General features: G+C 59.8%; 52 non-coding genes across 52 annotated transcripts; 7 read left to right on the plus strand and 45 right to left on the minus strand.

Moving 5' to 3' along the window:
* Positions 1-5491: 5491 nt before the first annotated feature.
* On the minus strand, positions 5492-5565 carry trnan-guu (transfer RNA asparagine (anticodon GUU)). Its single transcript has one exon. It is a non-coding gene; the product is annotated as a tRNA-Asn (tRNA).
* Positions 5566-5977: 412 nt separating this feature from the next.
* trnag-ucc (transfer RNA glycine (anticodon UCC)) lies at positions 5978-6048 on the minus strand. Its single transcript has one exon. It is a non-coding gene; the product is annotated as a tRNA-Gly (tRNA).
* A 144-nt stretch (positions 6049-6192) lies between these two features.
* On the minus strand, positions 6193-6266 carry trnan-guu (transfer RNA asparagine (anticodon GUU)). The gene has a single exon. It is a non-coding gene; the product is annotated as a tRNA-Asn (tRNA).
* A 410-nt stretch (positions 6267-6676) lies between these two features.
* On the minus strand, positions 6677-6747 carry trnag-ucc (transfer RNA glycine (anticodon UCC)). Its single transcript has one exon. It is a non-coding gene; the product is annotated as a tRNA-Gly (tRNA).
* Positions 6748-6887: 140 nt separating this feature from the next.
* trnan-guu (transfer RNA asparagine (anticodon GUU)) lies at positions 6888-6961 on the minus strand. The gene has a single exon. It is a non-coding gene; the product is annotated as a tRNA-Asn (tRNA).
* Positions 6962-7371: 410 nt separating this feature from the next.
* trnag-ucc (transfer RNA glycine (anticodon UCC)) lies at positions 7372-7442 on the minus strand. Its single transcript has one exon. It is a non-coding gene; the product is annotated as a tRNA-Gly (tRNA).
* Positions 7443-7588: 146 nt separating this feature from the next.
* Positions 7589-7662, minus strand: trnan-guu (transfer RNA asparagine (anticodon GUU)). The gene has a single exon. It is a non-coding gene; the product is annotated as a tRNA-Asn (tRNA).
* A 409-nt stretch (positions 7663-8071) lies between these two features.
* trnag-ucc (transfer RNA glycine (anticodon UCC)) lies at positions 8072-8142 on the minus strand. Its single transcript has one exon. It is a non-coding gene; the product is annotated as a tRNA-Gly (tRNA).
* A 118-nt stretch (positions 8143-8260) lies between these two features.
* Positions 8261-8334, minus strand: trnan-guu (transfer RNA asparagine (anticodon GUU)). The gene has a single exon. It is a non-coding gene; the product is annotated as a tRNA-Asn (tRNA).
* Positions 8335-8743: 409 nt separating this feature from the next.
* On the minus strand, positions 8744-8814 carry trnag-ucc (transfer RNA glycine (anticodon UCC)). Its single transcript has one exon. It is a non-coding gene; the product is annotated as a tRNA-Gly (tRNA).
* A 145-nt stretch (positions 8815-8959) lies between these two features.
* trnan-guu (transfer RNA asparagine (anticodon GUU)) lies at positions 8960-9033 on the minus strand. The gene has a single exon. It is a non-coding gene; the product is annotated as a tRNA-Asn (tRNA).
* A 412-nt stretch (positions 9034-9445) lies between these two features.
* Positions 9446-9516, minus strand: trnag-ucc (transfer RNA glycine (anticodon UCC)). Its single transcript has one exon. It is a non-coding gene; the product is annotated as a tRNA-Gly (tRNA).
* A 147-nt stretch (positions 9517-9663) lies between these two features.
* On the minus strand, positions 9664-9737 carry trnan-guu (transfer RNA asparagine (anticodon GUU)). The gene has a single exon. It is a non-coding gene; the product is annotated as a tRNA-Asn (tRNA).
* A 411-nt stretch (positions 9738-10148) lies between these two features.
* trnag-ucc (transfer RNA glycine (anticodon UCC)) lies at positions 10149-10219 on the minus strand. Its single transcript has one exon. It is a non-coding gene; the product is annotated as a tRNA-Gly (tRNA).
* Positions 10220-10367: 148 nt separating this feature from the next.
* On the minus strand, positions 10368-10441 carry trnan-guu (transfer RNA asparagine (anticodon GUU)). Its single transcript has one exon. It is a non-coding gene; the product is annotated as a tRNA-Asn (tRNA).
* Positions 10442-10851: 410 nt separating this feature from the next.
* trnag-ucc (transfer RNA glycine (anticodon UCC)) lies at positions 10852-10922 on the minus strand. The gene has a single exon. It is a non-coding gene; the product is annotated as a tRNA-Gly (tRNA).
* A 144-nt stretch (positions 10923-11066) lies between these two features.
* trnan-guu (transfer RNA asparagine (anticodon GUU)) lies at positions 11067-11140 on the minus strand. The gene has a single exon. It is a non-coding gene; the product is annotated as a tRNA-Asn (tRNA).
* A 120-nt stretch (positions 11141-11260) lies between these two features.
* On the plus strand, positions 11261-11334 carry trnat-agu (transfer RNA threonine (anticodon AGU)). Its single transcript has one exon. It is a non-coding gene; the product is annotated as a tRNA-Thr (tRNA).
* Positions 11335-11551: 217 nt separating this feature from the next.
* Positions 11552-11622, minus strand: trnag-ucc (transfer RNA glycine (anticodon UCC)). Its single transcript has one exon. It is a non-coding gene; the product is annotated as a tRNA-Gly (tRNA).
* A 151-nt stretch (positions 11623-11773) lies between these two features.
* trnan-guu (transfer RNA asparagine (anticodon GUU)) lies at positions 11774-11847 on the minus strand. The gene has a single exon. It is a non-coding gene; the product is annotated as a tRNA-Asn (tRNA).
* Positions 11848-12262: 415 nt separating this feature from the next.
* Positions 12263-12333, minus strand: trnag-ucc (transfer RNA glycine (anticodon UCC)). Its single transcript has one exon. It is a non-coding gene; the product is annotated as a tRNA-Gly (tRNA).
* Positions 12334-12478: 145 nt separating this feature from the next.
* On the minus strand, positions 12479-12552 carry trnan-guu (transfer RNA asparagine (anticodon GUU)). Its single transcript has one exon. It is a non-coding gene; the product is annotated as a tRNA-Asn (tRNA).
* A 412-nt stretch (positions 12553-12964) lies between these two features.
* Positions 12965-13035, minus strand: trnag-ucc (transfer RNA glycine (anticodon UCC)). The gene has a single exon. It is a non-coding gene; the product is annotated as a tRNA-Gly (tRNA).
* A 145-nt stretch (positions 13036-13180) lies between these two features.
* On the minus strand, positions 13181-13254 carry trnan-guu (transfer RNA asparagine (anticodon GUU)). Its single transcript has one exon. It is a non-coding gene; the product is annotated as a tRNA-Asn (tRNA).
* Positions 13255-13668: 414 nt separating this feature from the next.
* On the minus strand, positions 13669-13739 carry trnag-ucc (transfer RNA glycine (anticodon UCC)). The gene has a single exon. It is a non-coding gene; the product is annotated as a tRNA-Gly (tRNA).
* A 148-nt stretch (positions 13740-13887) lies between these two features.
* On the minus strand, positions 13888-13961 carry trnan-guu (transfer RNA asparagine (anticodon GUU)). Its single transcript has one exon. It is a non-coding gene; the product is annotated as a tRNA-Asn (tRNA).
* A 414-nt stretch (positions 13962-14375) lies between these two features.
* Positions 14376-14446, minus strand: trnag-ucc (transfer RNA glycine (anticodon UCC)). Its single transcript has one exon. It is a non-coding gene; the product is annotated as a tRNA-Gly (tRNA).
* A 145-nt stretch (positions 14447-14591) lies between these two features.
* trnan-guu (transfer RNA asparagine (anticodon GUU)) lies at positions 14592-14665 on the minus strand. Its single transcript has one exon. It is a non-coding gene; the product is annotated as a tRNA-Asn (tRNA).
* A 120-nt stretch (positions 14666-14785) lies between these two features.
* On the plus strand, positions 14786-14859 carry trnat-agu (transfer RNA threonine (anticodon AGU)). Its single transcript has one exon. It is a non-coding gene; the product is annotated as a tRNA-Thr (tRNA).
* Positions 14860-15078: 219 nt separating this feature from the next.
* Positions 15079-15149, minus strand: trnag-ucc (transfer RNA glycine (anticodon UCC)). The gene has a single exon. It is a non-coding gene; the product is annotated as a tRNA-Gly (tRNA).
* A 145-nt stretch (positions 15150-15294) lies between these two features.
* On the minus strand, positions 15295-15368 carry trnan-guu (transfer RNA asparagine (anticodon GUU)). The gene has a single exon. It is a non-coding gene; the product is annotated as a tRNA-Asn (tRNA).
* A 413-nt stretch (positions 15369-15781) lies between these two features.
* On the minus strand, positions 15782-15852 carry trnag-ucc (transfer RNA glycine (anticodon UCC)). The gene has a single exon. It is a non-coding gene; the product is annotated as a tRNA-Gly (tRNA).
* A 145-nt stretch (positions 15853-15997) lies between these two features.
* trnan-guu (transfer RNA asparagine (anticodon GUU)) lies at positions 15998-16071 on the minus strand. The gene has a single exon. It is a non-coding gene; the product is annotated as a tRNA-Asn (tRNA).
* Positions 16072-16481: 410 nt separating this feature from the next.
* trnag-ucc (transfer RNA glycine (anticodon UCC)) lies at positions 16482-16552 on the minus strand. The gene has a single exon. It is a non-coding gene; the product is annotated as a tRNA-Gly (tRNA).
* Positions 16553-16698: 146 nt separating this feature from the next.
* trnan-guu (transfer RNA asparagine (anticodon GUU)) lies at positions 16699-16772 on the minus strand. The gene has a single exon. It is a non-coding gene; the product is annotated as a tRNA-Asn (tRNA).
* Positions 16773-17187: 415 nt separating this feature from the next.
* Positions 17188-17258, minus strand: trnag-ucc (transfer RNA glycine (anticodon UCC)). Its single transcript has one exon. It is a non-coding gene; the product is annotated as a tRNA-Gly (tRNA).
* A 145-nt stretch (positions 17259-17403) lies between these two features.
* On the minus strand, positions 17404-17477 carry trnan-guu (transfer RNA asparagine (anticodon GUU)). Its single transcript has one exon. It is a non-coding gene; the product is annotated as a tRNA-Asn (tRNA).
* Positions 17478-17598: 121 nt separating this feature from the next.
* On the plus strand, positions 17599-17672 carry trnat-agu (transfer RNA threonine (anticodon AGU)). The gene has a single exon. It is a non-coding gene; the product is annotated as a tRNA-Thr (tRNA).
* Positions 17673-17891: 219 nt separating this feature from the next.
* Positions 17892-17962, minus strand: trnag-ucc (transfer RNA glycine (anticodon UCC)). The gene has a single exon. It is a non-coding gene; the product is annotated as a tRNA-Gly (tRNA).
* A 145-nt stretch (positions 17963-18107) lies between these two features.
* Positions 18108-18181, minus strand: trnan-guu (transfer RNA asparagine (anticodon GUU)). Its single transcript has one exon. It is a non-coding gene; the product is annotated as a tRNA-Asn (tRNA).
* Positions 18182-18302: 121 nt separating this feature from the next.
* trnat-agu (transfer RNA threonine (anticodon AGU)) lies at positions 18303-18376 on the plus strand. The gene has a single exon. It is a non-coding gene; the product is annotated as a tRNA-Thr (tRNA).
* Positions 18377-18595: 219 nt separating this feature from the next.
* On the minus strand, positions 18596-18666 carry trnag-ucc (transfer RNA glycine (anticodon UCC)). The gene has a single exon. It is a non-coding gene; the product is annotated as a tRNA-Gly (tRNA).
* A 145-nt stretch (positions 18667-18811) lies between these two features.
* trnan-guu (transfer RNA asparagine (anticodon GUU)) lies at positions 18812-18885 on the minus strand. Its single transcript has one exon. It is a non-coding gene; the product is annotated as a tRNA-Asn (tRNA).
* Positions 18886-19298: 413 nt separating this feature from the next.
* On the minus strand, positions 19299-19369 carry trnag-ucc (transfer RNA glycine (anticodon UCC)). The gene has a single exon. It is a non-coding gene; the product is annotated as a tRNA-Gly (tRNA).
* A 144-nt stretch (positions 19370-19513) lies between these two features.
* trnan-guu (transfer RNA asparagine (anticodon GUU)) lies at positions 19514-19587 on the minus strand. Its single transcript has one exon. It is a non-coding gene; the product is annotated as a tRNA-Asn (tRNA).
* Positions 19588-19707: 120 nt separating this feature from the next.
* trnat-agu (transfer RNA threonine (anticodon AGU)) lies at positions 19708-19781 on the plus strand. Its single transcript has one exon. It is a non-coding gene; the product is annotated as a tRNA-Thr (tRNA).
* A 220-nt stretch (positions 19782-20001) lies between these two features.
* On the minus strand, positions 20002-20072 carry trnag-ucc (transfer RNA glycine (anticodon UCC)). Its single transcript has one exon. It is a non-coding gene; the product is annotated as a tRNA-Gly (tRNA).
* Positions 20073-20217: 145 nt separating this feature from the next.
* Positions 20218-20291, minus strand: trnan-guu (transfer RNA asparagine (anticodon GUU)). The gene has a single exon. It is a non-coding gene; the product is annotated as a tRNA-Asn (tRNA).
* A 121-nt stretch (positions 20292-20412) lies between these two features.
* trnat-agu (transfer RNA threonine (anticodon AGU)) lies at positions 20413-20486 on the plus strand. The gene has a single exon. It is a non-coding gene; the product is annotated as a tRNA-Thr (tRNA).
* Positions 20487-20706: 220 nt separating this feature from the next.
* Positions 20707-20777, minus strand: trnag-ucc (transfer RNA glycine (anticodon UCC)). Its single transcript has one exon. It is a non-coding gene; the product is annotated as a tRNA-Gly (tRNA).
* A 144-nt stretch (positions 20778-20921) lies between these two features.
* trnan-guu (transfer RNA asparagine (anticodon GUU)) lies at positions 20922-20995 on the minus strand. The gene has a single exon. It is a non-coding gene; the product is annotated as a tRNA-Asn (tRNA).
* A 120-nt stretch (positions 20996-21115) lies between these two features.
* trnat-agu (transfer RNA threonine (anticodon AGU)) lies at positions 21116-21189 on the plus strand. Its single transcript has one exon. It is a non-coding gene; the product is annotated as a tRNA-Thr (tRNA).
* The last annotated feature ends 130 nt before the right edge of the window (positions 21190-21319 follow it).

Below are 21319 nucleotides of genomic sequence, written 5' to 3' on the forward strand. Positions count from 1 at the left end.
TTTCTTTTTTGTCTTGCTGTTTCCTGTAATCTGTGGAGATCTTGGTCTCTGTGTCCCTCTTGAACTATGAAGTCAATACTAAGGCAATTTCTTTGCTCGTTGCCACTTCATGTTCAACTTACTGTAGTTCTGACTCCATAGTCCAGTCACACTTAGTTGTCATTATGATGGTGATGTTTTATTGTGTCCTCTTAACAGTTTTGGACTGAAAAATTGAGAAATGTGAGAGTTTTCAAAATTTCCACATAGCTGGTAGCATTTTTGTTAGAGGTACTGCCTTCGGAGGGGGTGCGGTGGTGCAGTGGGTTGGTCCGGGTCCTGCTCTTTGGTGGGTCTGGAGCTCAAGTCCCACTTGGCGTGCCTTGCGGCGAACTGGTGTCCCATCCTGGGTGTATCCCCTCCCCCTCCGGCCTTATGCCCTGTGTGCCGGGTTGGGCTCTGGTTCCCCGTGGGGCGAGCAGTTTGAACGGACGGATTGCCTTTGGACTGAGATGTTGCAGGTTTAAATACCACCTCCAGCTGTAGTACCCCTAAGCAAGGTACTTATCCTGAACTATCCATCCACTGCAGACAGAGGGCCCGATGCAGAGTGTGTTGGATATTCCACTTGACTGATGAAGAGGAGTGTCTCACTTTTGTTTCATTTACATTTATTCATTTAGCAGACGCCTTTGTCCAAAGCGACGTACATCTCAGAAAAAGTACAATTTATGCATTACATTAAGAGAACGGGACGTAGCTGCAGCCATGAAAGTCTCAAGTTTCTCTCTTTCTGTTTCCTGCAATCAGTGCAGATCTCTGTCTCTGTGTCCCTTCTGCATCTGTAGACTGTTCAAACAGTGCTGAGTCAACTGTAATGCAAATACATAGAAATCAGAAGCAAATACAATTCTCTAGTCCCATCTCCATGCTGAGCAGGATTACAACTGAACGGCCACTGAATTTTATTTATTTCACTCTATGTATTTTTTTTTTTTTCCATTATCATTGAATGCTTGTGCTCCTGCAAAACTCTAGATGTTCAGAATGGCTCCTGGATTACAACTGAACAGCCACTGAATGCTACAGAAGGGAAAACTGAGAAATAGAACCTGCAAAATCAGAAGAAAAAAACACTGAAACAGAGCCATGAGTCTGTTGGACTTTGAACAGATTGTTAAATTTTATAGGATTCTACAGCCCCTCCTTGAACCGCCACCTTACCATGGTGGAGGGGTTTGAGTGCCTGAATGATTCCAGGAGCTATGTTGCCTGGGGCTATATGCCCCCTGGTAGGGTCTCCCATGGCAAACAGGTCCTGGATGACAGACGAGACAAAGTGCGGTTCAAAAGCCCGTTATGGTGACAATTAAACCAAGGCTTTCGTTTACCCCGCCCGGTATGGGGTCACCGGGGCCCCACCCTGGAGCCAGGCCTGGGGGGGGCTCTCATGCGAGCGCCTGGTGGCCAGGTCTATGCCCACGGGGCCTGGCAGGGGTCAGCCCGAAGCCATGATGTGGAGCCGCTCTTCAGTGGGCTCACCACCTGCCGGAGAGACAGTAAGGGGTCGGTGCGTTGTGATTTGGGCGGTGGTCGGGGCCGAGTGCCCGGCCGACACAAACCTCAGGTGCCAACTCTGGTTTTTGGGACTTGGAATGTCACCTCACTGGCGGGGAAGGAGCCTGAGCTGGTGCGGGAGGTTGAGAGATACCGTCTAGATATAGTCGGGCTCACTTCCACTCACAGCTTGGGTTCTGGAACCACTCTTCTCGACCAAGGGTGGACTCTCCACTATTCTGGCATTGCCCAGGGTGAGAGGCGGCGGGCGGGTGTGGGCTTATTAATAGCCCCCCAGTTCAGCCGCCATGTGTTGGAGTCTACCTCGGTGAATGAGAGGGTCATCTCCCTGCACCTTCGGGTCAAGGAACGGTCTCTCACTGTCATTTGTGCTTATGCGCCTAGCGGCAGTGTAGAGTACCCGGCCTTTTTGGAGTCCCCGGGGCCGTGATGGAAAGCGCTCCCACTAGGGACTCTGTCGTTCTACTGGGGGACTTCAATGCCCACGTGCGCAGCGACAGTGACACCTGGAGGGGCGTGATTGGGAGGAATGGCCTCCCTGATCTGAACCCGAGCGGTGAGTTGTTATTGGATTTCTGTGCTAGTCACGGTTTGTCCATAACAAACACCATGTTCATGTATAAGGGTGTCCATCAATGCACTTGGCACCAGGACACCCTAGGTCGGAGGCCGATGATCGACTTTGTAGTCGTTTCTTCTGATCTTCGGCCATATGTCTTGGACACTCAGGTGAAGAGAGGGGCTGAGCTGTCAACTGATCACCACCTGGTGGTGAGTTGGATTCGATGGTGGGGGAAAAAGCTGGACAGACCTGGCAGGCCCAAATGCATAGTGAGGGTCTGTTTGGAACGTTTGGCAGAGGCCCCTGTCAGAGAGGTCTTCAACTCTCACCTCCGACAGAGCTTCAACCAGGTCCCGAGGGAGACTGGGGACATTGAGTCTGAATGGACTATGTTCCACACCTCCATTGTCGGGGCGGCGGTTCGGAGCTGCGGCCGTAAAGTCTCCAGCGCCTGTCGCGGCGGCAATCCCCAAACACGGTGGTGGACACTGGAGGTAAGGGATGCCGTCAAGCTGAAGAAGGAGTTCTATTGGGCATGGCTGGCTCATGGGATTCCTGAAGCAGCTCACGGGTACTGGCGGGCCAGAGGGAACGCGGCTCTGGCAGTCGCTGCGGCAAAAACTCTGGCTTGGGAGGAGTTCGGTGAGACCATGCAGGAAGATTTCCGGTTGGCCTCAAAGAGATTCTGGCAAACTGTCCGGCGACTCAGAAGGGGGAAGCGGTGTTCCACAAACACTGTTTACAGTGGAAGTGGTGTGCTGCTGATCTCAGCTGAGGATGTCCTCAGGCGGTGGAAGGAGTACTTTGAGGATCTCCTCAATCCCTCCGACATGCCTTACGTAGAGGAAGTTGAGGCTGGGAACTTGGAGGGGGACTCGTCCATTACCATAGCTGAAGTTGCTGAGGTAGTCAAAAAACTCCTCAGTGGCAAGGCTCCAGGGGTGGATGAGATCCACCCCGAGTTTCTCAAGTCTCTGGATGTTGTAGGGCTGTCTTGGCTGACAGGCCTCTGCAGCATTGCGTGGAGCTCAGGAACGGTGCCTCTGGACTGGCAGACCGGGATGGTGGTCCCTCTTTTTAAGAATGGGGACCGGAGATTGTGTTCCAACTATAGGGGGATCACACTCCTTAGCCTCCCTGGGAAAGTCTATGACAGGGTACTGGAGAGGAGAAGCCGACCGATAGTCGAACCTCAGATTCAGGAGGAGCAATGCGATCTTCACCCTGGCCATGGAACACTGGACCAGCTCTATACCCTCACTAGGATGTTGGAGGGTTCATGGGAGTTTGCCCAACCAGTCCATATGTGTTTTGTGGACCTGGAGAAGGCATTCAACTGTGTCCCTCGTGGCATCCTGTGCGGGGTGCTTCGGGATTATGGGGTTCGGAGCTCGCTGCTACGGGCTGTTCGTTCCCTGTATGACCGGAGCAGGAGCTTGGTTCGCATTGCTGGCAGTAAGTCAGATCTGTTCCCGGTACATGTTGGACTCCGCCAGGGCTGTGCTTTGTCACTGATTCTGTTCATTATCTTCATGGACAGAATTTCTAGGCGCAGCCAGGGAACGGAGGGTGTCTGTTTTGGTGGCCGCAGGATCTCGTCTCTGCTTTTTGCGGACGATGTGGCCCTGTTGGCTTCATCGAATCAAGACTTACAGCGTGCACTGGAGAGGTTTGCAGCCGAGTACGAAGCGGCAGGGATGAGAATCAGTACCTCCAAATCCAAGGCCATGGTTCTCAGTTGGAAAAAGGTGGTTTGCCCCCTCCGGGTTAGGGGGGAGTTGCTCCCTCAAGTGGAGGAGTTTAAGTATCTCAGGGTCTTGTTCACGAGTGAGGGAAAAATGGAGCGGCAGGTTGACAGACGGATCGGTGCGGCGTTCGCAGTAATCCGGTCATTGTACCGGTCTGTTGTGGTGAAGAAGGAGCTGAGTCGTCAGGCGAAGCTCTCAATTTACCAGTCGATCAACGTTCCTACCCTCACCTATCGTCATGAGCTCTGGATCATGACTGAAAGAATGAGATCGCAGATACAAGCGGCAGAAATGAGTTTCCTCCGCAGTGTGACTGGGCGCACCCTTAGGGATAGGGTGAGGAGCTCAGTCACCCGGGAGGAGCTCGGAGTAGAGCCGCTGCTCCTCCGCATCGAGAGGAGCCAGTTGAGGTGGCTCGGGCATCTGTTCCGGATGCCTCCTGGATGCCTCCCTGGTGAGGTGTTCTGGGCATGTCCCACTGGGAGGAGGCCTCGAGGCAGACCCAGAACACGTTGGAGAGACTATCTCTCCCGACTGGCCTGGGAACGCCTTGGGGTTTCCCCAGAGGAACTGGAGGAGGTGTGCGGGGAGAGGGAAGTCTGGAGGACTCTGCTTAGACTGCTGCCCCCGCGACTCGGCCCTGGATAGCGGAGGAAGATGGAATGGAATGGAATGGAATGGAAGGATTGTACAGCTGGAAAAGATATGAAAGATAGAGTGAAAACAAAAATGCTTTATTTCTTAAGAGAAGAACCAACAGCAGTTATTGACAGTGGACACACACATCTAGGAACAGGACAAGGGAAGGATATCCACTGTGAGTGGAAGTGAGCCCGACTATATCTAGACGGTATCTCTCAACTTCCCGCACCAGCTCAGGCTCCTTCCCCGCCAGTGAGGTGACATTCCAAGTGCCAAAAACCAGAGTTGGCGCCCGAGGTTTGGGTCGGCCGGGCACTCGGCCCCGACCACCGCCCAAATCACAATGCACCGGCCCCTTACGGTTTCTCCGGCAGGTGGTAAGCCCACCGAAGAGCGGCTCCATGTCATGGCTTCGGGCTGAGCCCGGCCAGGCCCCGTGGGCATAGACCTGGCCACCAGGCGCTCGCATGCGAGCCCCCCCCCATGCCTGGCTCCAGGGTGGGGCCCCGGTGACCCCATACTGGGCGGGGTAAACGGACGCTTTGACTTTTCCTTCATAAGGGGTTTTTGAACCGCGCTTTGTCTCGTCTGTCATCCAGGACCTGTCTGCCATGGGAGACCCTACCAGGGGCATGTAGCCCCAGACAACATAGCTCCTGGACTCATTCAGGCACTCAAACCCCTCCACCACGATAAGGTGGCGGTTCACGGAGGAGAAAAAAAAGAAAAAAATAAAAAATAACATGACAACGCCCGGTGCGAAAAGGGGCCAGGACGCCGCCGCCTTCAGAAGAGCCAGCCGGCAGCGAGAGGAGGCGAGAATTCTACCACTGAACCACCGATGCTTGCAGGAGAGCCTATCGGTCGCGCTTTGTCCCGATGCCGCTTCGGTGCCCGGTGCGAAAAGGGGCCAGGACGCCGCCGCCTTCAAAAGAGCCGGCCGGCGGCGGCGAGAGGAGGGAAGGCGACTCGAAAGATCGCACGTCCCTGGGTGGGTTCGAACCACCAACCTTTCGGTTAACAGCCGAACGCGCTGACCGATTGCGCCACAGAGACCGCGGGGGACGCCTCCGTCTCGCTAGTCTTGGCCCGTGCGCTGCTGCTGCGCATTTGCGACGCAACAAGCGGGCGTGCCTTTGCCTAATTTCAAAAGGGCCGCCTTCGGCGCAGGCGGAGGGCGCCGTGGCTTAGTTGGTCAAAGTGCCTGTCTAGTAAACAGGAGATCCTGGGTTCAAATCCCAGCGGCGCCTTTGATGGGTGTGCAGCGCGGGCACCGGTGCCTGAAGAGAGCCTCCGGCTCCAACCTCTTGCGGTCTGCTCCCTTCCGGGGAGGTTTTTAAAAACGAGAAGGGGCGACAAGGAGGAAAGGAGGGGGGGAAAAAAAAATAAATAAATAAAAATAAAATGACAACGCGGGGCGATTGCCACGCAGGGCCAGCTCGACTTACGGGACGAGCTGCGCCCGGCGTGCGTCGGCCGGGAATCGAACCCGGATCTCCCGCTTGGAAGGCGAGAATTCTACCACTGAACCACCGATGCTTGCAGGAGAGCCTATCGGTCGCGCTTTGTCCCGATGCCGCTTCGGTGCCCGGTGCGAAAAAGGGGCCAGGACGCCGCCGCCGGGGCCTTCAAAAGAGCCGGCCGGCGGCGGCGAGAGGAGGGAAGGCGACTCGAAAGATCGCACGTCCCTGGGTGGGCTCGAACCACCAACCTTTCGGTTAACAGCCGAACGCGCTGACCGATTGCGCCACAGAGACCGCGGGGGACGCCTCCGTCTCGCTAGTCTTGGCCCGTGCGCTGCTGCTGCGCATTTGCGACGCAACAAGCGGGCGTGCCTTTGCCTAATTTCAAAAGGGCCGCCTTCGGCGCAGGCGGGGGGGCGCCGTGGCTTAGTTGGTCAAAGTGCCTGTCTAGTAAACAGGAGATCCTGGGTTCAAATCCCAGCGGCGCCTTTGATGGGTGTGCAGCGCGGGCACCGGTGCCTGAAGAGAGCCTCCGGCTCCAACCTCTTGCGGTCTGCTCCCTTCCGGGGAGGTTTTTAAAAACGAGAAGGGGCGACAAGGAGGACAGGAGGGGGGAAAAACAATAAATAAATAAAATAAAATGACAACGCGGGGCGATTGCCACGCAGGGCCAGCTCGACTTACGGGACGAGCTGCGCCCGGCGTGCGTCGGCCGGGAATCGAACCCGGATCTCCCGCTTGGAAGGCGAGAATTCTACCACTGAACCACCGATGCTTGCAGGAGAGCCTATCGGTCGCGCTTTGTCCCGATGCCGCTTCGGTGCCCGGTGCGAAAAGGGGCCAGGACGCCGCCGCCGCCTTCAAAAGAGCCGGCCGGCGGCGGCGAGAGGAGGGAAGGCGACTCGAAAGATCGCACGTCCCTGGGTGGGCTCGAACCACCAACCTTTCGGTTAACAGCCGAACGCGCTGACCGATTGCGCCACAGAGACCGCGGGGGACGCCTCCGTCTCGCTAGTCTTGGCCCGTGCGCTGCTGCTGCGCATTTGCGACGCAACAAGCGGGCGTGCCTTTGCCTAATTTCAAAAGGGCCGCCTTCGGCGCAGGCGGGGGGCGCCGTGGCTTAGTTGGTCAAAGTGCCTGTCTAGTAAACAGGAGATCCTGGGTTCAAATCCCAGCGGCGCCTTTGATGGGTGTGCAGCGCGGGCACCGGTGCCTGAAGAGAGCCTCCGGCTCCAACCTCTTGCGGTCTGCTCCCTTCCGGGGAGGTTTTTAAAAACGAGAAGGGGCGACAAGGAGGAAAGGAGGGGGGGAAAAACAATAAATAAATAAAATAAAATGACAACGCGGGGCGATTGCCACGCAGGGCCAGCTCGACTTACGGGACGAGCTGCGCCCGGCGTGCGTCGGCCGGGAATCGAACCCGGATCTCCCGCTTGGAAGGCGAGAATTCTACCACTGAACCACCGATGCTTGCAGGAGAGCCTATCGGTCGCGCTTTGTCCCGATGCCGCTTCGGTGCCCGGTGCGAAAAGGGGCCAGGACGCCGCCGCCGCCGGGGCCTTCAAAAGAGCCGGCCGGCGGCGGCGAGAGGAGGGAAGGCGACTCGAAAGATCGCACGTCCCTGGGTGGGCTCGAACCACCAACCTTTCGGTTAACAGCCGAACGCGCTGACCGATTGCGCCACAGAGACCGCGGGGGACGCCTCCGTCTCGCTAGTCTTGGCCCGTGCGCTGCTGCTGCGCATTTGCGACGCAACAAGCGGGCGTGCCTTTGCCTAATTTCAAAAGGGCCGCCTTCGGCGCAGGCGGGGGGCGCCGTGGCTTAGTTGGTCAAAGTGCCTGTCTAGTAAACAGGAGATCCTGGGTTCAAATCCCAGCGGCGCCTTTGATGGGTGTGCAGCGCGGGCACCGGTGCCTGAAGAGAGCCTCCGGCTCCAACCTCTTGCGGTCTGCTCCCTTCCGGGGAGGTTTTTAAAAACGAGAAGGGGCGACAAGGAGGAAAGGAGGGGGGAAAAACAATAAATAAATAAAATAAAATGACAACGCGGGGCGATTGCCACGCAGGGCCAGCTCGACTTACGGGACGAGCTGCGCCCGGCGTGCGTCGGCCGGGAATCGAACCCGGATCTCCCGCTTGGAAGGCGAGAATTCTACCACTGAACCACCGATGCTTGCAGGAAAGCCTATCGGTCGCGCTTTGTCCCGATGCCGCTTCGGTGCCCGGTGCGAAAAGGGGCCAGGACGCCGCCGCCGCCGGCGAGAGGAGGGAAGGCGACTCGAAAGATCGCACGTCCCTGGGTGGGCTCGAACCACCAACCTTTCGGTTAACAGCCGAACGCGCTGACCGATTGCGCCACAGAGACCGCGGGGGACGCCTCCGTCTCGCTAGTCTTGGCCCGTGCGCTGCTGCTGCGCATTTGCGACGCAACAAGCGGGCGTGCCTTTGCCTAATTTCAAAAGGGCCGCCTTCGGCGCAGGCGGGGGGTGCCGTGGCTTAGTTGGTCAAAGTGCCTGTCTAGTAAACAGGAGATCCTGGGTTCAAATCCCAGCGGCGCCTTTGATGGGTGTGCAGCGCGGGCACCGGTGCCTGAAGAGAGCCTCCGGCTCCAACCTCTTGCGGTCTGCTCCCTTCCGGGGAGGTTTTTAAAAACGAGAAGGGGCGACAAGGAGGACAGGAGGGGGGAAAAACAATAAATAAATAAAATAAAATGACAACGCGGGGCGATTGCCACGCAGGGCCAGCTCGACTTACGGGACGAGCTGCGCCCGGCGTGCGTCGGCCGGGAATCGAACCCGGATCTCCCGCTTGGAAGGCGAGAATTCTACCACTGAACCACCGATGCTTGCAGGAGAGCCTATCGGTCGCGCTTTGTCCCGATGCCGCTTCGGTGCCCGGTGCGAAAAAGGGGCCAGGACGCCGCCGCCGGGGCCTTCAAAAGAGCCGGCCGGCTGGCGGCGAGAGGAGGGAAGGCGACTCGAAAGATCGCACGTCCCTGGGTGGGCTCGAACCACCAACCTTTCGGTTAACAGCCGAACGCGCTGACCGATTGCGCCACAGAGACCGCGGGGGACGCCTCCGTCTCGCTAGTCTTGGCCCGTGCGCTGCTGCTGCGCATTTGCGACGCAACAAGCGGGCGTGCCTTTGCCTAATTTCAAAAGGGCCGCCTTCGGCGCAGGCGGGGGGGCGCCGTGGCTTAGTTGGTCAAAGTGCCTGTCTAGTAAACAGGAGATCCTGGGTTCAAATCCCAGCGGCGCCTTTGATGGGTGTGCAGCGCGGGCACCGGTGCCTGAAGAGAGCCTCCGGCTCCAACCTCTTGCGGTCTGCTCCCTTCCGGGGAGGTTTTTAAAAACGAGAAGGGGCGACAAGGAGGAAAGGAGGGGGGGAAAAAACAATAAATAAATAAAATAAAATGACAACGCGGGGCGATTGCCACGCAGGGCCAGCTCGACTTACGGGACGAGCTGCGCCCGGCGTGCGTCGGCCGGGAATCGAACCCGGATCTCCCGCTTGGAAGGCGAGAATTCTACCACTGAACCACCGATGCTTGCAGGAAAGCCTATCGGTCGCGCTTTGTCCCGATGCCGCTTCGGTGCCCGGTGCGAAAAGGGGCCAGGACGCCGCCGCCGCCGGGGCCTTCAAAAGAGCCGGCCGGCTGGCGGCGAGAGGAGGGAAGGCGACTCGAAAGATCGCACGTCCCTGGGTGGGCTCGAACCACCAACCTTTCGGTTAACAGCCGAACGCGCTGACCGATTGCGCCACAGAGACCGCGGGGGACGCCTCCGTCTCGCTAGTCTTGGCCCGTGCGCTGCTGCTGCGCATTTGCGACGCAACAAGCGGGCGTGCCTTTGCCTAATTTCAAAAGGGCCGCCTTCGGCGCAGGCGGGGGGTGCCGTGGCTTAGTTGGTCAAAGTGCCTGTCTAGTAAACAGGAGATCCTGGGTTCAAATCCCAGCGGCGCCTTTGATGGGTGTGCAGCGCGGGCACCGGTGCCTGAAGAGAGCCTCCGGCTCCAACCTCTTGCGGTCTGCTCCCTTCCGGGGAGGTTTTTAAAAACGAGAAGGGGCGACAAGGAGGAAAGGAGGGGGGAAAAACAATAAATAAATAAAAATAAAATGACAATAGCGGGGCGATTGCCACGCAGGGCCAGCTCGACTTACGGGACGAGCTGCGCCCGGCGTGCGTCGGCCGGGAATCGAACCCGGATCTCCCGCTTGGAAGGCGAGAATTCTACCACTGAACCACCGATGCTTGCAGGAAAGCCTATCGGTCGCGCTTTGTCCCGATGCCGCTTCGGTGCCCGGTGCGAAAAAGGGGCCAGGACGCCGCCGCCGCCGGGGCCTTCAAAAGAGCCGGCCGGCTGGCGGCGAGAGGAGGGAAGGCGACTCGAAAGATCGCACGTCCCTGGGTGGGCTCGAACCACCAACCTTTCGGTTAACAGCCGAACGCGCTGACCGATTGCGCCACAGAGACCGCGGGGGACGCCTCCGTCTCGCTAGTCTTGGCCCGTGCGCTGCTGCTGCGCATTTGCGACGCAACAAGCGGGCGTGCCTTTGCCTAATTTCAAAAGGGCCGCCTTCGGCGCAGGCGGGGGGCGCCGTGGCTTAGTTGGTCAAAGTGCCTGTCTAGTAAACAGGAGATCCTGGGTTCAAATCCCAGCGGCGCCTTTGATGGGTGTGCAGCGCGGGCACCGGTGCCTGAAGAGAGCCTCCGGCTCCAACCTCTTGCGGTCTGCTCCCTTCCGGGGAGGTTTTTAAAAACGAGAAGGGGCGACAAGGAGGAAAGGAGGGGGGAAAAACAATAAATAAATAAAAATAAAATGACAACGCGGGGCGATTGCCACGCAGGGCCAGCTCAACTTACGGGACGAGCTGCGCCCGGCGTGCGTCGGCCGGGAATCGAACCCGGATCTCCCGCTTGGAAGGCGAGAATTCTACCACTGAACCACCGATGCTTGCAGGAAAGCCTATCGGTCGCGCTTTGTCCCGATGCCGCTTCGGTGCCCGGTGCGAAAAAGGGGCCAGGACGCCGCCGCCGGGCCTTCAAAAGAGCCGGCCGGCTGGAGGCGAGAGGAGGGAAGGCGACTCGAAAGATCGCACGTCCCTGGGTGGGCTCGAACCACCAACCTTTCGGTTAACAGCCGAACGCGCTGACCGATTGCGCCACAGAGACCGCGGGGGACGCCTCCGTCTCGCTAGTCTTGGCCCGTGCGCTGCTGCTGCGCATTTGCGACGCAACAAGCGGGCGTGCCTTTGCCTAATTTCAAAAGGGCCGCCTTTGGCGCAGGCGGGGGGCGCCGTGGCTTAGTTGGTCAAAGTGCCTGTCTAGTAAACAGGAGATCCTGGGTTCAAATCCCAGCGGCGCCTTTGATGGGTGTGCAGCGCGGGCACCGGTGCCTGAAGAGAGCCTCCGGCTCCAACCTCTTGCGGTCTGCTCCCTTCCGGGGAGGTTTTTAAAAACGAGAAGGGGCGACAAGGAGGAAAGGAGGGGGGGAAAAACAATAAATAAATAAAAATAAAATGACAACGCGGGGCGATTGCCACGCAGGGCCAGCTCGACTTACGGGACTAGCTGCGCCCGGCGTGCGTCGGCCGGGAATCGAACCCGGATCTCCCGCTTGGAAGGCGAGAATTCTACCACTGAACCACCGATGCTTGCAGGAGAGCCTATCGGTCGCGCTTTGTCCCGATGCCGCTTCGGTGCCCGGTGCGAAAAAGGGGCCAGGACGCCGCCGCCGCCCGCCGGGGCCTTCAAAAGAGCCGGCCGGCGGCGGCGAGAGGAGGGAAGGCGACTCGAAAGATCGCACGTCCCTGGGTGGGCTCGAACCACCAACCTTTCGGTTAACAGCCGAACGCGCTGACCGATTGCGCCACAGAGACCGCGGGGGACGCCTCCGTCTCGCTAGTCTTGGCCCGTGCGCTGCTGCTGCGCATTTGCGACGCAACAAGCGGGCGTGCCTTTGCCTAATTTCAAAAGGGCCGCCTTCGGCGCAGGCGGGGGGTGCCGTGGCTTAGTTGGTCAAAGTGCCTGTCTAGTAAACAGGAGATCCTGGGTTCAAATCCCAGCGGCGCCTTTGATGGGTGTGCAGCGCGGGCACCGGTGCCTGAAGAGAGCCTCCGGCTCCAACCTCTTGCGGTCTGCTCCCTTCCGGGGAGGTTTTTAAAAACGAGAAGGGGCGACAAGGAGGAAAGGAGGGGGGAGAAAAAAAAAAGAAATAAATAAAAATAAAATGACAACAGCGGGGCGATTGCCACGCAGGGCCAGCTCGAGTTACGGGACTAGCTGCGCCCGGCGTGCGTCGGCCGGGAATCGAACCCGGATCTCCCGCTTGGAAGGCGAGAATTCTACCACTGAACCACCGATGCTTGCAGGAGAGCCTATCGGTCGCGCTTTGTCCCGATGCCGCTTCGGTGCCCGGTGCGAAAAAGGGGCCAGGACGCCGCCGCCGGGGCCTTCAAAAGAGCCGGCCGGCTGGCGGCGAGAGGAGGGAAGGCGACTCGAAAGATCGCACGTCCCTGGGTGGGCTCGAACCACCAACCTTTCGGTTAACAGCCGAACGCGCTGACCGATTGCGCCACAGAGACCGCGGGGGACGCCTCCGTCTCGCTAGTCTTGGCCCGTGCGCTGCTGCTGCGCATTTGCGACGCAACAAGCGGGCGTGCCTTTGCCTAATTTCAAAAGGGCCGCCTTCGGCGCAGGCGGGGGGTGCCGTGGCTTAGTTGGTCAAAGTGCCTGTCTAGTAAACAGGAGATCCTGGGTTCAAATCCCAGCGGCGCCTTTGATGGGTGTGCAGCGCGGGCACCGGTGCCTGAAGAGAGCCTCCGGCTCCAACCTCTTGCGGTCTGCTCCCTTCCGGGGAGGTTTTTAAAAACGAGAAGGGGCGACAAGGAGGAAAGGAGGGGGGAGAAAAAAAAATAAATAAATAAAATAAAATGACAACGCGGGGCGATTGCCACGCAGGGCCAGCTCGACTTACGGGACTAGCTGCGCCCGGCGTGCGTCGGCCGGGAATCGAACCCGGATCTCCCGCTTGGAAGGCGAGAATTCTACCACTGAACCACCGATGCTTGCAGGAGAGCCTATCGGTCGCGCTTTGTCCCGATGCCGCTTCGGTGCCCGGTGCGAAAAAGGGGCCAGGACGCCGCCGCCGGGGCCTTCAAAAGAGCCGGCCGGCTGGCGGCGAGAGGAGGGAAGGCGACTCGAAAGATCGCACGTCCCTGGGTGGGCTCGAACCACCAACCTTTCGGTTAACAGCCGAACGCGCTGACCGATTGCGCCACAGAGACCGCGGGGGACGCCTCCGTCTCGCTAGTCTTGGCCCGTGCGCTGCTGCTGCGCATTTGCGACGCAACAAGCGGGCGTGCCTTTGCCTAATTTCAAAAGGGCCGCCTTCGGCGCAGGCGGGGGGTGCCGTGGCTTAGTTGGTCAAAGTGCCTGTCTAGTAAACAGGAGATCCTGGGTTCAAATCCCAGCGGCGCCTTTGATGGGTGTGCAGCGCGGGCACCGGTGCCTGAAGAGAGCCTCCGGCTCCAACCTCTTGCGGTCTGCTCCCTTCCGGGGAGGTTTTTAAAAACGAGAAGGGGCGACAAGGAGGAAAGGAGGGGGGAGAAAAAAAAATAAATAAATAAAAATAAAATGACAACAGCGGGGCGATTGCCACGCAGGGCCAGCTCGAGTTACGGGACTAGCTGCGCCCGGCGTGCGTCGGCCGGGAATCGAACCCGGATCTCCCGCTTGGAAGGCGAGAATTCTACCACTGAACCACCGATGCTTGCAGGAGAGCCTATCGGTCGCGCTTTGTCCCGATGCCGCTTCGGTGCCCGGTGCGAAAAAGGGGCCAGGACGCCGCCGCCGCCGGGGCCTTCAAAAGAGCCGGCCGGCTGGCGGCGAGAGGAGGGAAGGCGACTCGAAAGATCGCACGTCCCTGGGTGGGCTCGAACCACCAACCTTTCGGTTAACAGCCGAACGCGCTGACCGATTGCGCCACAGAGACCGCGGGGGACGCCTCCGTCTCGCTAGTCTTGGCCCGTGCGCTGCTGCTGCGCATTTGCGACGCAACAAGCGGGCGTGCCTTTGCCTAATTTCAAAAGGGCCGCCTTCGGCGCAGGCGGGGGGTGCCGTGGCTTAGTTGGTCAAAGTGCCTGTCTAGTAAACAGGAGATCCTGGGTTCAAATCCCAGCGGCGCCTTTGATGGGTGTGCAGCGCGGGCACCGGTGCCTGAAGAGAGCCTCCGGCTCCAACCTCTTGCGGTCTGCTCCCTTCCGGGGAGGTTTTTAAAAACGAGAAGGGGCGACAAGGAGGAAAGGAGGGGGGAGAAAAAAAAATAAATAAATAAAAATAAAATGACAACAGCGGGGCGATTGCCACGCAGGGCCAGCTCGACTTACGGGACGAGCTGCGCCCGGCGTGCGTCGGCCGGGAATCGAACCCGGATCTCCCGCTTGGAAGGCGAGAATTCTACCACTGAACCACCGATGCTTGCAGGAAAGCCTATCGGTCGCGCTTTGTCCCGATGCCGCTTCGGTGCCCGGTGCGAAAAAGGGGCCAGGACGCCGCCGCCGGGGCCTTCAAAAGAGCCGGCCGGCTGGCGGCGAGAGGAGGGAAGGCGACTCGAAAGATCGCACGTCCCTGGGTGGGCTCGAACCACCAACCTTTCGGTTAACAGCCGAACGCGCTGACCGATTGCGCCACAGAGACCGCAGGGGACGCCTCCGTCTCGCTAGTCTTGGCCCGTGCGCTGCTGCTGCGCATTTGCGACGCAACAAGCGGGCGTGCCTTTGCCTAATTTCAAAAGGGCCGCCTTCGGCGCAGGCGGGGGGCGCCGTGGCTTAGTTGGTCAAAGTGCCTGTCTAGTAAACAGGAGATCCTGGGTTCAAATCCCAGCGGCGCCTTTGATGGGTGTGCAGCGCGGGCACCGGTGCCTGAAGAGAGCCTCCGGCTCCAACCTCTTGCGGTCTGCTCCCTTCCGGGGAGGTTTTTAAAAACGAGAAGGGGCGACAAGGAGGAAAGGAGGGGGGAGAAAAAAAAATAAAGAAATAAAAATAAAATGACAACACGGGGCGATTGCCACGCAGGGCCAGCTCGAGTTACGGGACTAGCTGCGCCCGGCGTGCGTCGGCCGGGAATCGAACCCGGATCTCCCGCTTGGAAGGCGAGAATTCTACCACTGAACCACCGATGCTTGCAGGAGAGCCTATCGGTCGCGCTTTGTCCCGATGCCGCTTCGGTGCCCGGTGCGAAAAAGGGGCCAGGACGCCGCCGCCGGGGCCTTCAAAAGAGCCGGCCGGCTGGCGGCGAGAGGAGGGAAGGCGACTCGAAAGATCGCACGTCCCTGGGTGGGCTCGAACCACCAACCTTTCGGTTAACAGCCGAACGCGCTGACCGATTGCGCCACAGAGACCGCGGGGGACGCCTCCGTCTCGCTAGTCTTGGCCCGTGCGCTGCTGCTGCGCATTTGCGACGCAACAAGCGGGCGTGCCTTTGCCTAATTTCAAAAGGGCCGCCTTCGGCGCAGGCGGGGGGTGCCGTGGCTTAGTTGGTCAAAGTGCCTGTCTAGTAAACAGGAGATCCTGGGTTCAAATCCCAGCGGCGCCTTTGATGGGTGTGCAGCGCGGGCACCGGTGCCTGAAGAGAGCCTCCGGTTCCAACCTCTTGCGGTCTGCTCCCTTCCGGGGAGGTTTTTAAAAACGAGAAGGGGCGACAAGGAGGAAAGGAGGGGGGAGAAAAAAAAATAAAGAAATAAAAATAAAATGACAACGCGGGGCGATTGCCACGCAGGGCCAGCTCGAGTTACGGGACTAGCTGCGCCCGGCGTGCGTCGGCCGGGAATCGAACCCGGATCTCCCGCTTGGAAGGCGAGAATTCTACCACTGAACCACCGATGCTTGCAGGAGAGCCTATCGGTCGCGCTTTGTCCCGATGCCGCTTCGGTGCCCGGTGCGAAAAAGGGGCCAGGACGCCGCCGCCGGGGCCTTCAAAAGAGCCGGCCGGCTGGCGGCGAGAGGAGGGAAGGCGACTCGAAAGATCGCACGTCCCTGGGTGGGCTCGAACCACCAACCTTTCGGTTAACAGCCGAACGCGCTGACCGATTGCGCCACAGAGACCACGGGGGACGCCTCCGTCTCGCTAGTCTTGGCCCGTGCGCTGCTGCTGCGCATTTGCGACGCAACAAGCGGGCGTGCCTTTGCCTAATTTCAAAAGGGCCGCCTTCGGCGCAGGCGGGGGGTGCCGTGGCTTAGTTGGTCAAAGTGCCTGTCTAGTAAACAGGAGATCCTGGGTTCAAATCCCAGCGGCGCCTTTGATGGGTGTGCAGCGCGGGCACCGGTGCCTGAAGAGAGCCTCCGGCTCCAACCTCTTGCGGTCTGCTCCCTTCCGGGGAGGTTTTTAAAAACGAGAAGGGGCGACAAGGAGGACAGGAGGGGGGAAAAAACAATAAATAAATAAAATAAAATGACAACGCGGGGCGATTGCCACGCAGGGCCAGCTCGACTTACGGGACGAGCTGCGCCCGGCGTGCGTCGGCCGGGAATCGAACCCGGATCTCCCGCTTGGAAGGCGAGAATTCTACCACTGAACCACCGATGCTTGCAGGAAAGCCTATCGGTCGCGCTTTGTCCCGATGCCGCTTCGGTGCCCGGTGCGAAAAGGGGCCAGGACGCCGCCGCCGCCGGGGCCTTCAAAAGAGCCGGCCGGCGGCGGCGAGAGGAGGGAAGGCGACTCGAAAGATCGCACGTCCCTGGGTGGGCTCGAACCACCAACCTTTCGGTTAACAGCCGAACGCGCTGACCGATTGCGCCACAGAGACCGCAGGGGATGCCTCCGTCTCGCTAGTCTTGGCCCGTGCGCTGCTGCTGCGCATTTGCGACGCAACAAGCGGGCGTGCCTTTGCCTAATTTCAAAAGGGCCGCCTTCGGCGCAGGCGGGGGGTGCCGTGGCTTAGTTGGTCAAAGTGCCTGTCTAGTAAACAGGAGATCCTGGGTTCAAATCCCAGCGGCGCCTTTGATGGGTGTGCAGCGCGGGCACCGGTGCCTGAAGAGAGCCTCCGGCTCCAACCTCTTGCGGTCTGCTCCCTTCCGGGGAGGTTTTTAAAAACGAGAAGGGGCGACAAGGAGGAAAGGAGGGGGGAGAAAAAAAAAAGAAAGAAATAAAAAATAAAATGACAACACGGGGCGATTGCCACGCAGGGCCAGCTCGAGTTACGGGACTAGCTGCGCCCGGCGTGCGTCGGCCGGGAATCGAACCCGGATCTCCCGCTTGGAAGGCGAGAATTCTACCACTGAACCACCGATGCTTGCAGGAGAGCCTATCGGTCGCGCTTTGTCCCGATGCCGCTTCGGTGCCCGGTGCGAAAAAGGGGCCAGGACGCCGCCGCCGGGGCCTTCAAAAGAGCCGGCCGGCTGGCGGCGAGAGGAGGGAAGGCGACTCGAAAGATCGCACGTCCCTGGGTGGGCTCGAACCACCAACCTTTCGGTTAACAGCCGAACGCGCTGACCGATTGCGCCACAGAGACCGCGGGGGACGCCTCCGTCTCGCTAGTCTTGGCCCGTGCGCTGCTGCTGCGCATTTGCGACGCAACAAGCGGGCGTGCCTTTGCCTAATTTCAAAAGGGCCGCCTTCGGCGCAGGCGGGGGGGCGCCGTGGCTTAGTTGGTCAAAGTGCCTGTCTAGTAAACAGGAGATCCTGGGTTCAAATCCCAGCGGCGCCTTTGATGGGTGTGCAGCGCGGGCACCGGTGCCTGAAGAGAGCCTCCGGCTCCAACCTCTTGCGGTCTGCTCCCTTCCGGGGAGGTTTTTAAAAACGAGAAGGGGCGACAAGGAGGAAAGGAGGGGGGAGAAAAAAAAAGAAATAAATAAAAATAAAATGACAACGCGGGGCGATTGCCACGCAGGGCCAGCTCGAGTTACGGGACTAGCTGCGCCCGGCGTGCGTCGGCCGGGAATCGAACCCGGATCTCCCGCTTGGAAGGCGAGAATTCTACCACTGAACCACCGATGCTTGCAGGAGAGCCTATCGGTCGCGCTTTGTCCCGATGCCGCTTCGGTGCCCGGTGCGAAAAAGGGGCCAGGACGCCGCCGCCGGGGCCTTCAAAAGAGCCGGCCGGCTGGCGGCGAGAGGAGGGAAGGCGACTCGAAAGATCGCACGTCCCTGGGTGGGCTCGAACCACCAACCTTTCGGTTAACAGCCGAACGCGCTGACCGATTGCGCCACAGAGACCGCGGGGGACGCCTCCGTCTCGCTAGTCTTGGCCCGTGCGCTGCTGCTGCGCATTTGCGACGCAACAAGCGGGCGTGCCTTTGCCTAATTTCAAAAGGGCCGCCTTCGGCGCAGGCGGGGGGGCGCCGTGGCTTAGTTGGTCAAAGTGCCTGTCTAGTAAACAGGAGATCCTGGGTTCAAATCCCAGCGGCGCCTTTGATGGGTGTGCAGCGCGGGCACCGGTGCCTGAAGAGAGCCTCCGGCTCCAACCTCTTGCGGTCTGCTCCCTTCCGGGGAGGTTTTTAAAAACGAGAAGGGGCGACAAGGAGGAAAGGAGGGGGGAGAAAAAAAAAGAAATAAATAAAAATAAAATGACAACGCGGGGCGATTGCCACGCAGGGCCAGCTCGAGTTACGGGACTAGCTGCGCCCGGCGTGCGTCGGCCGGGAATCGAACCCGGATCTCCCGCTTGGAAGGCGAGAATTCTACCACTGAACCACCGATGCTTGCAGGAGAGCCTATCGGTCGCGCTTTGTCCCGATGCCGCTTCGGTGCCCGGTGCGAAAAAGGGGCCAGGACGCCGCCGCCGGGGCCTTCAAAAGAGCCGGCCGGCTGGCGGCGAGAGGAGGGAAGGCGACTCGAAAGATCGCACGTCCCTGGGTGGGCTCGAACCACCAACCTTTCGGTTAACAGCCGAACGCGCTGACCGATTGCGCCACAGAGACCGCGGGGGACGCCTCCGTCTCGCTAGTCTTGGCCCGTGCGCTGCTGCTGCGCATTTGCGACGCAACAAGCGGGCGTGCCTTTGCCTAATTTCAAAAGGGCCGCCTTCGGCGCAGGCGGGGGGTGCCGTGGCTTAGTTGGTCAAAGTGCCTGTCTAGTAAACAGGAGATCCTGGGTTCAAATCCCAGCGGCGCCTTTGATGGGTGTGCAGCGCGGGCACCGGTGCCTGAAGAGAGCCTCCGGCTCCAACCTCTTGCGGTCTGCTCCCTTCCGGGGAGGTTTTTAAAAACGAGAAGGGGCGACAAGGAGGAAAGGAGGGGGGAGAAAAAAAAATAAATAAATAAAAATAAAATGACAACGCGGGGCGATTGCCACGCAGGGCCAGCTCGAGTTACGGGACTAGCTGCGCCCGGCGTGCGTCGGCCGGGAATCGAACCCGGATCTCCCGCTTGGAAGGCGAGAATTCTACCACTGAACCACCGATGCTTGCAGGAGAGCCTATCGGTCGCGCTTTGTCCCGATGCCGCTTCGGTGCCCGGTGCGAAAAAGGGGCCAGGACGCCGCCGCCGGGCCTTCAAAAGAGCCGGCCGGCTGGCGGCGAGAGGAGGGAAGGCGACTCGAAAGATCGCACGTCCCTGGGTGGGCTCGAACCACCAACCTTTCGGTTAACAGCCGAACGCGCTGACCGATTGCGCCACAGAGACCGCGGGGGACGCCTCCGTCTCGCTAGTCTTGGCCCGTGCGCTGCTGCTGCGCATTTGCGACGCAACAAGCGGGCGTGCCTTTGCCTAATTTCAAAAGGGCCGCCTTCGGCGCAGGCGGGGGGCGCCGTGGCTTAGTTGGTCAAAGTGCCTGTCTAGTAAACAGGAGATCCTGGGTTCAAATCCCAGCGGCGCCTTTGATGGGTGTGCAGCGCGGGCACCGGTGCCTGAAGAGAGCCTCCGGCTCCAACCTCTTGCGGTCTGCTCCCTTCCGGGGAGGTTTTTAAAAACGAGAAGGGGCGACAAGGAGGAAAGGAGGGGGGAGAAAAAAAAAGAAATAAATAAAAATAAAATGACAACAGCGGGGCGATTGCCACGCAGGGCCAGCTCGAGTTACGGGACTAGCTGCGCCCGGCGTGCGTCGGCCGGGAATCGAACCCGGATCTCCCGCTTGGAAGGCGAGAATTCTACCACTGAACCACCGATGCTTGCAGGAGAGCCTATCGGTCGCGCTTTGTCCCGATGCCGCTTCGGTGCCCGGTGCGAAAAAGGGGCCAGGACGCCGCCGCCGGGGCCTTCAAAAGAGCCGGCCGGCTGGCGGCGAGAGGAGGGAAGGCGACTCGAAAGATCGCACGTCCCTGGGTGGGCTCGAACCACCAACCTTTCGGTTAACAGCCGAACGCGCTGACCGATTGCGCCACAGAGACCGCGGGGGACGCCTCCGTCTCGCTAGTCTTGGCCCGTGCGCTGCTGCTGCGCATTTGCGACGCAACAAGCGGGCGTGCCTTTGCCTAATTTCAAAAGGGCCGCCTTCGGCGCAGGCGGGGGGGCGCCGTGGCTTAGTTGGTCAAAGTGCCTGTCTAGTAAACAGGAGATCCTGGGTTCAAATCCCAGCGGCGCCTTTGATGGGTGTGCAGCGCGGGCACCGGTGCCTGAAGAGAGCCTCCGGCTCCAACCTCTTGCGGTCTGCTCCCTTCCGGGGAGGTTTTTAAAAACGAGAAGGGGCGACAAGGAGGAAAGGAGGGGGGAGAAAAAAAAAAGAAAGAAATAAAAATAAAATGACAACGCGGGGCGATTGCCACGCAGGGCCAGCTCGAGTTACGGGACTAGCTGCGCCCGGCGTGCGTCGGCCGGGAATCGAACCCGGATCTCCCGCTTGGAAGGCGAGAATTCTACCACTGAACCACCGATGCTTGCAGGAGAGCCTATCGGTCGCGCTTTGTCCCGATGCCGCTTCGGTGCCCGGTGCGAAAAGGGGCCAGGACGCCGCCGCCGGGGCCTTCAAAAGAGCCGGCCGGCTGGCGGCGAGAGGAGGGAAGGCGACTCGAAAGATCGCACGTCCCTGGGTGGGCTCGAACCACCAACCTTTCGGTTAACAGCCGAACGCGCTGACCGATTGCGCCACAGAGACCGCGGGGGATGCCTCCGTCTCGCTAGTCTTGGCCCGTGCGCTGCTGCTGCGCATTTGCGACGCAACAAGCGGGCGTGCCTTTGCCTAATTTCAAAAGGGCCGCCTTCGGCGCAGGCGGGGGGCGCCGTGGCTTAGTTGGTCAAAGTGCCTGTCTAGTAAACAGGAGATCCTGGGTTCAAATCCCAGCGGCGCCTTTGATGGGTGTGCAGCGCGGGCACCGGTGCCTGAAGAGAGCCTCCGGCTCCAACCTCTTGCGGTCTGCTCCCTTCCGGGGAGGTTTTTAAAAACGAGAAGGGGCGACAAGGAGGAAAGGAGGGGGGAGAA

The sequence above is a fragment of the Scleropages formosus genome, chromosome 9 (assembly GCF_900964775.1).
Source record: "Scleropages formosus chromosome 9, fSclFor1.1, whole genome shotgun sequence".
In the NCBI taxonomy this organism is placed as follows: Eukaryota; Metazoa; Chordata; class Actinopteri; order Osteoglossiformes; family Osteoglossidae; genus Scleropages; species Scleropages formosus.